The 8,563-nt window shown below is 35.9% G+C and overlaps 1 pseudogene; it reads right to left on the bottom strand.

Moving 5' to 3' along the window:
* Window positions 1-470: 470 nt before the first annotated feature.
* LOC101348003 (Wilms tumor protein homolog) overlaps window positions 471-8,563 on the bottom strand; it is a 21,205-nt pseudogene continuing 13,112 nt past the window's right edge.

Below are 8,563 nucleotides of genomic sequence, written 5' to 3'. Positions count from 1 at the left end.
GCCTGCCTGACCTCCAGAATGTCAGATGAGACTCACCCCAAATGCCTGCTCTCTTATTTATTTCTTACTATTGCTGTTGTAAATGGAAACCATGACAAAGTTTACATTAGCAGACATATACAAATGCCCTGGCTTATAAATATTCCATGATGAAAAATGGTACGACGACTCCATTCCTAGTGAAAATGCATGTTAAAAGGAAGGGGATGGTGGGGGAACCCTATCAACAATGGCTCTTCTTACAGAGGAAAATCCAGACCTAAGGATGATGGGCTTTTAACTAAGTGAATAGCATTAGCCAATTCCCCAACTAAAAGTCAGCAAAGCCGAGATCATCTGCCTCCAGGCAAACCTGGTAGGATCAAGCAGTACAGGGATCTTGTCTTGGAAGTTAGATGAAGAAGATCAACTGCCATTCTTCCTTAGAGAGGTGAGTGAGAAGGGATTTTAAAGTCAGATTTGAAAGTAGTTCACACACTGTGCTGCCTGGGACACAGAGGTGTCCCCAGGTTGGACCCCAGCTGGAGTTTGGCCACATTTCTCTGGTGCATGTTGTGATGGCGAACTAATTCATCTAACCAGGCAACCTTTTTCTGACAACTGGGCCACCAACAGCTGAAGGGCTTTTCACATATTTTACTTGTATGAATTCTGGTGTGGGTCTTTACAGATGGTCGGACCAGTAGACCTTTTGCTGACAAGTTTTACACTGGAATGGCTTCACACTTGTGTGTCTCCTTTGGTGTCTTTTGAGCTGGTCTGAACGAGAAAACCTTTGCTCACAGTCCTTGAAGTCACGCTGGTATGGTTTCTCACCAGAATGCTTCTGGCTGTGCATCTGTAAGTGGGACAGTTTAAAGTATCTCTTGTTGCAGCCCGGGTAAGCACACATGAAGGGGCGTTTCTCACTGGTCTCAGATGCCACCCGGACAAGAGTCAGTGCTACTCCAGGCACACACCGTACGTCCCGAATGCCCCTGAAGACTGAAGACGCCATGGGTATGTATTCTGTAGTGGGCACCACAGATGATGTGTGTGGTATGGTTATCATTCTCGTACCCTGTGCCGTTGTTGCTCCGCCCTTCTGTCCACTTCGGTGAGCTGGAGCCCCCAGCAGCAACTCCCTTTAATGTAGCTCCTAAATTCATCGGATTCCAAGTCATGCATTGAAGCTAGGAGGTCATTTGGTATAAATTGTCACTGCTGTAGGGCGTCCTCAGCAGCAGGGCCTACCTGCCTGTGCAGCTGTTGGTGGGGGTGTGGCAGCCGTAGACGGAGGGCGGGGGATGGTGGTGGTGACATGGACTACTTGCTGTTCGCCTAGCGAGCCCTGCTAGCCCATGGGGTCCTCGTGCTTGAAGGAGTGGTTGGGGAACTGCGCTGTGTGGTGCGAGGGCTTGTGGCTGTAGCTGGGCAACCCGTTGAAGGTGACCGTGCTGTCTCCTTCCTTCTGGCCACTTCCCAATTTATTTTCGCCGTCGTCTTCCAAGGTGAGTGTCGCTTCTGTCTGCACCAACCCCGGGGGCAAGTTAAGTATAAAAACGGTCGCCTGCTCGGTAGAGAGAGTTGTTCTCCCCCAAAACAAACACCGTGGCTCTCGCGCCAGGGGCACTGGGTCACTGTGATATGTTGATACCTTTTATAGTACCCTTAATATTGTTTTATCCTATTTAACTTTTTACTATCTATTTTGTCAGTATTAAATAATATTATTTAACTGCCACCTTTTACCTATATGATAGACAGTGATTTCATTCTACTTAAGTCTTTTCTTTCTCTGTTGTTCAGTTTGTTGTAGTTGAATTCTTTCTACCTTGTCAAAACATGTAATGCTTACAGGATATTCTACCCATGTCCTCATCCTTGTTTTAACCTTAGCTCAACAATTAAATATATTAAATGCTTATTTTGCTGTTGTTTCTCCAATTATAGGTTGGTTGGATGAAGATCATTTCTCTGGTAAAATATTCAGGAAAGAAACACATGTACAATATTTCCTGAGTTCTTGTTAATTTAAAACTATTTTTGTAGAACTTTCATAATTGAAGTACAGGTTGGCTAATATAAAGTCCTTGGCTGGCATTTTCTTTGCTTCAGTTTCTTGAAAATGCTACTCTGTTGTTTTGATTTTATGCTTCTCTTGAGAAGTCTGTTGTCAGCCTAATTTTCTATTCTTATAAGTAATTTAATATTTTCTCTGGTGGCTTTGAGCATTTTTCCTTTTGTCTTTTAAAGTCTAATAGTCTTACTAGAATAATTTACTAGAATATGTTAGTGTTAATTGACCTGGCTCAACTTCCTGGGAACATTATGAGTCCTTTTAATATGTAGATTTTAGTTTTCCCTTATTTTAAAAAAGTTATTCAGATTAGTTTCAAGTGTTAGTACTGTGTCATTGCTTTTCTTCTTTAGAGACTTCAATTATACACGTTTGTCCTTTGTGTAATTTTCATTTTATCCACTTTGTATTTTACCCTTTTTAAATTTTTTTTTTTAAATCTCACGTTTTTTCTCTTGATGCTTTCCTGTCTTTCTTTAATGTCTCTAATTAAATTTTTATTTGACTCTATTTTTCCCTGGACACTTCAATTTATTTTTTATTTCTGAGCTGGTTTTATCTTTTTCTTCAGTTTGTGATTTTAATAAACCCTGTTTGTATTGTACTTCTACCAGTTTTCTTTGTCTATTAGTTTTTGAATTTACATTTACGCATACACATGCACACCTGTATACACTGGCAAATGATTATTTTAGGATTTTAAATTCAGTTTGGAACGCTACTTACAATTTTCTTCTGTTTTGGATTGGGAATTTAGAAGAAAATTTTTATCACCTAAAATTTGATGACTTGCATCTTTTATTTTTACAGTAGCTTTTTTGGTGTTTTAATTTTCTATATTTACATGTTTTGTAAACAGGATTCATAATTTAAATTTTTGCAATTTGGGGCTATTTTGAAAAAAGAAAAGCTATAGACAAGTCTTTATTGGATATATGCTTTTATTTCTCTAATAAATTCCTAGGATAGAAACTTCTGATAGGAGAATATTTAACCTTATAAAATTAATTTATATTAATTTAATTTAAACTGAGGCTGATTAATTTTCCAAAGTGGTTGTACCAAGTTACAGTCCTAGAGTTGTAGTTGCTCCACTTTCTCCATAACTCTTGGTATTTTTGTTCTTTTAAATGTTAGTCATTCTAGTTGGGTGAGTAGTGGTATTATATTATGGTTTAATTTGCACTTCCCTGATAACTAATAATGTTAAACATATTTTCATACTCTTATCAGATATTCATAAATAATCTATTGTGAAGTGTCCGTTCAAGTAATTTTCCTGTTTCTTATTGGACTGTAATTAGATTGTATTCTTGTTGAGTTCATAAATATTCTAGACACCAATTCTGTGTCAGATACCAAATATGTGTTTTTTTCATTCTGTGACTTGCTTTTTATTTTCTTAATAGTGTCTTTTGAAGAGCAAATATTTTAATTTTTATAAAGTCCAATTAATCATTTTTTAAATGGTTCATGTGATTTTGTGTGTGTGTGTTCTATCTGAGAAATCTTTTGTTACCTAAAGTTTATGAAAATACTCTCCTGTGTTTTCTTCTGGAAGTTTTACAATTTAAAGTTGTATATTTAAGTTTCTGATATTTTTAGGCTAATTTTTGATATTGTATGAAGAAAAGACTCAGGTTCATTTTCTCCCAATAGATATCCAGTAGTTTCAGTGCCATTACTTAAAAATAGTTTTCTTTCTCTATTGGATTACTTTGCCACTTTTGTAGAGAATCAGTTGGCAATATATAGATGACTCTCTTTCTGTCATCTATCTACTGTTCCATTGATATTTATGTGTATCTTTAGGCCAATACCACATTGTCTTAATTATTTCACTTTTAAATAAAGACTGAAAATCAGATAGTGTAAGTCCTCAAACATTGAGAGATATGTGTATTTCTCTTTTGGAAATGTTTTTATTGATGTATAAATTTTATTACTTATACTTTTTTTATGCATAATTTTTTGAAAAATAATTAATAGATTTAATTTTTTTAGTAAGGTATTGGATTTGCAGAATGATTGAGCAGGTAACACAGAGTTCCATATACCCACCCTACCCCCTCACTGTTTCCCTTATTATTAACATTTTGCATTAGTGTGGTATATTTGTTATAATTAATGAATGAATATTAATGGATTATTAACTATAACTCATAGTTCACATTAAGGCTTACTTTTTGTGCTGTATGATTATATGGTTTTGACAAATGCATAATGACATGCGTCAACTATGAAATTTCATATAAAATAGTTCAACATCCTGAAAAACCCCTATGATTCACCTATTCATCTTTCTTCAACTCTTCTTCTACTAACCCCTGACACTCATTGATCTCTTTATTGTTTCTATAGCATTGTCTTTTACAAAATTGGAATCATATAGCATGTAGCCTTTTCAGACCAACTTCTTTCACTTAGCAATAAACATTTAAAGTTTCTCCATGTCTTTTTGTGGCTTGATAGCTCATTTGTTTTTATTATTGAATAATTCCAATATATGGGTATAGCACAGTTTATTTATCCATTCACCTGTTGGGGGACATCTCAGTTGCTTATTGTTTTGGAATTATAAATAAAGCTGTTATTAACATTCATATATAATACCTATAGTTTTACAGGTACAAATTAATTGCATTTTGGTGTAATTTTCAGACCAATGTTGTCACATCAGATTTTTACCTTTATGGAATTTCTCAGGAAGACTATTTTAAATACAAGGGAAGGGGTAACTTAAATAGAACATCTTTACAAGATTTTTCAAAATTCAAGGGAACAGTAACTTTAGGGTAAATCAGTATAAGATAATGGGAGATGTGTGTCCATAATTTAGGAGACTAAGACACATTTAAAATAAGGAAATAAAACTCTATAGCTTGAAGTTTAGAATCTTCAGGAAGAAGGTCTATAATTGCAGCACAATTCCCTAATAATAGTATTTTAGAGGATAAGTTACGGCTACCTTTAGATAATGTGAAAAAAGCTCAAGTAATCTTCTCCCAAGAGGTGACATTGAATGGAATGGGGCACCGCAGAAGATATTATAACTTCAGTAGTTTAAGTACTGTATCAATGTATATTTAAAATGTTAATTTCTTTAAAATAATGTAATGAAAATACAGCAAATATGTCCTATTTTTAGAATTATGGCAAAATAGACTGTCCAATGCAAAATTGTGAGTGAGATCATTTGAAGCTGAGAAAGCATAAATACAGTATGAGCCCACATACCAAGAAATATTAACAAATTAGGGACGGGAAGCAGCGCGGGAAACCCCAGAGCATTTAATCTTATTTTATGGTGGCATTCATGTACTGAAAAGACTGAAAGAACAGCTCCCACACTTGCAGAAATGAGTCAGTTTCATGTCTCAAGCTTATTATAAACCATTCATGGGCGGCAGCCTCCCACAGCTGACTTTAACTGTGATTAGAATAGAAGATGGTCGTTAGTTTGGGCATGCTGTATATACCCTGAAGCCTTCAAAGCCTGATCATTGAATAAACTCTAGGACCAAAAAATGAGCCTACAAATATTTTTTTCATTTATGTGTTCTAAAAATTACAGCTAGTCAATAGGCCAATCATATGTGCTTAAACCATGCTCTATACTTTTGGCATACACTGGAATAATTTTAAAGTTTAGGAACCTCACCTTAATTTTAGACCATTTCAATTCTCCATTCCTATTTCCGTCACAAAGAAAGAACACCATTTGATGAACATAGCTCATACTATTCCATATAAATTCCCATTCTCTTGTTAGAATTAAAATGTTTTAACAAATAGTATGGATTCAGGACTGCTGATGGTCTAGAAGGGGAAACAATTCATAGTTAATATCCTGGACTTTGATGACAAAACACTGAGTAGAAGTGTTTGTAAAAACTTTTTTTGTTATTTTTCAAAACAGGAAGTCTTATATTTAGAGTTTTCCTTTTAAACCTTTTTTCTGAGTTTACTTAGAATATACATAACGAAGGATTAAAAAAAAAAGTCTGCCTTGCAGAATGACAAGATAGTCTGCATATTTCCTTGACTAGAAGCAAAGAAGTCGTGAAACTTGATTAAGGTGTTCACCTTTCTGCCACATGTTTGAAAATGTTAAGATTCAGCCATGAAACCATTATTTTTTGCTACATGATCAACTTTGATTAAAACAATTGTGATACTATCAGACCTACAACATAATAAACATGCTCTCTATCAACTGTCAGATAATATTTGTTGAAAAAGTGGGCATTATTTAGTATATTCCAGTATGTAGAACAGTTTAATAAAATTGTATAGACTATATTTAAAACATTTTGGAGTGTAATTTAAGAAGAAATGTTTTTCTTTTTCATAAGATTATCGTTTTATTTTTTAATTATTAATTTTATTTTATGAAATGGGACACATAAACATCGTTATCCTAGGCATTGGTGAGCTGAAATGGACTGGTATTGGCCATTTTGAATTGGACAATCGTATGGTCAACTATGCTGGGAATGACAACTTGAAGAGGAATGGCGTTGCATTCGTTGTCAAAAATAACATTTCAAGATCTATCCTGAAGTACAATGCTGTGAGTGATAGGATAATATCCATATGCCTACAAGGAAGACCAGTTAATACAACTATTATTCAAATTTACCCACCAATCACTAAGGCCAAAGATGAAGAAATTGAAGATTTTTACCAGCTTCTGCAGTCTGAAATTGATTGAACATACAATCAGGATGCATTGACAATTACTGGTGATTGGAATGCGAACGTTGGAAACAAAGAAGAAGGATTGGTAGTTGGAAAATATGGCCTTGGTGATAGAAACGATGCTGGAGATCGCAGGATAGAATTTTACATGACCAACGACTTCTTCATTGCAAATACCTTTTTTCATTAACATAAATGGTGACTATAGACATGGACCTCACCAAATGGAATACACAGAAATCAAATTGACTACACCTGTGGAAAGAGATGATGGAAAAGCTCAATATCATGAGTCAGAACAAGGCCAGGGGCCGACTTTGGAACAGACCATCAATTGCTCATATGCAAGTTCAAGTTGAAACTGAAGAAAATTAGACCACGTCCATGAGAGCCAAAGTATGACCTTGAGTATATCCAACCTGAATTTACAGACCATCTCAAGAATTGGTTTGACACATTGAACAATAACGACCAAAGACCAGACGAGTTGTGGAATGACACCAAGAACATCATACATGAAGAAAGCAAGAGTTCATTACAAAGACAGGAAAGAAAGAAAAAAGAAAAGACCAAAAAGGATGTTAGAAGAGACTCTTAAACTTGCTCTTGAACGTTGGGTAGCCAAAGTGAAAGGAAGAAATGATGAAGTAAAAGAACTGAACAGAAGATTTCAAAGGGAGGCTTGAGAAGACAAAGTAAAGTATTATAATGAGATGTGCAAAGAGCTGGAGATTGAAAACCAAAAGGGAGGAACACATTTGGCATTTCTCAAGCTGAAAGAACTGAAGAAAAAATTCAAGCCTCGAGTTGCAATAGTGAAGGCTTCTATGGGGGAAAATATTAAATGACGCAGGAAGCATCAAAAGAAGATGGAAGGAATACACAGTCATTATATCAAAAAGAACTGGTCGATGTTCAACCATTTCAAGAGGTAACATATGATCAGGAACCGATGGTACTGAAGGAAGAAGTCCAAGCTTCACTGAAGGCATTGGCGAAAAACAAGTCTCCAGGAATTGATGGAATATCAATTGAGACGTTTCAAGAAACTGATGCAGTGCTGGAAGTGCTCACTTGTCTATGCCAAGAAATTTGGAAGACAGATACCTGGCCAACTGACTGGAAGAGATCCATTTTTATGCCTATTTCCAAGAAAGGTGATCCAACCGAATGTGGAAATTATTGAAGAATATCATTAATATCACACACAAGTAAAATTTTACTGAGGACCGTTCAAAAGCGACTGCTGCAGTATATCTACAGGGAACTGCCAGAAATTCTGGCCGGATTCAGAAGAGGACATGGAACCGGGGATATCTTTGCTGATGTCAGATGGATCCTGGCTGAAAGCGGAGAATACCAGAAAGAGGTTTACTTGTGTTTTATTAGCTATGCAAAGGTATTTGACTGTGTAGATCATAAACTATGGGTAACATTGGGAAGAATGGGAATTCCAGAACACTTAATTGTGCCCATGAGGAACCAGTACATAGATCAAGAGGCAGTTGTTTGAACAGAACAAGGGGATACTGTGTAATTTAAAGTCAGGAAAGATGTGTGTCAGGGTTGTATCCTTTCACCATACCTATTCAGTCTGTATGCTGAGCAAATAATCTGAGAAGCTGGACTATCTGAAGAACAGGGCATCAGGATTGGAGGAAGACTCATTAACAACCTGCGACATGCAGATGACACAACCTTCCTTGCTGAAAGCCAAGAGGACTTGAAGCACTTACTGATGAAGATCAAAGACCACAGCCTTCAGTATGGATTACACCTCAACATAAAGAAAACAAAAATCCT

The sequence above is a fragment of the Trichechus manatus genome, unplaced genomic scaffold (genome assembly GCF_000243295.1).
Source record: "Trichechus manatus latirostris isolate Lorelei unplaced genomic scaffold, TriManLat1.0 scaffold00043, whole genome shotgun sequence".
Taxonomy (NCBI): Eukaryota; Metazoa; Chordata; class Mammalia; order Sirenia; family Trichechidae; genus Trichechus; species Trichechus manatus.
This window is presented reverse-complemented; position numbering and strand designations above follow the sequence as displayed.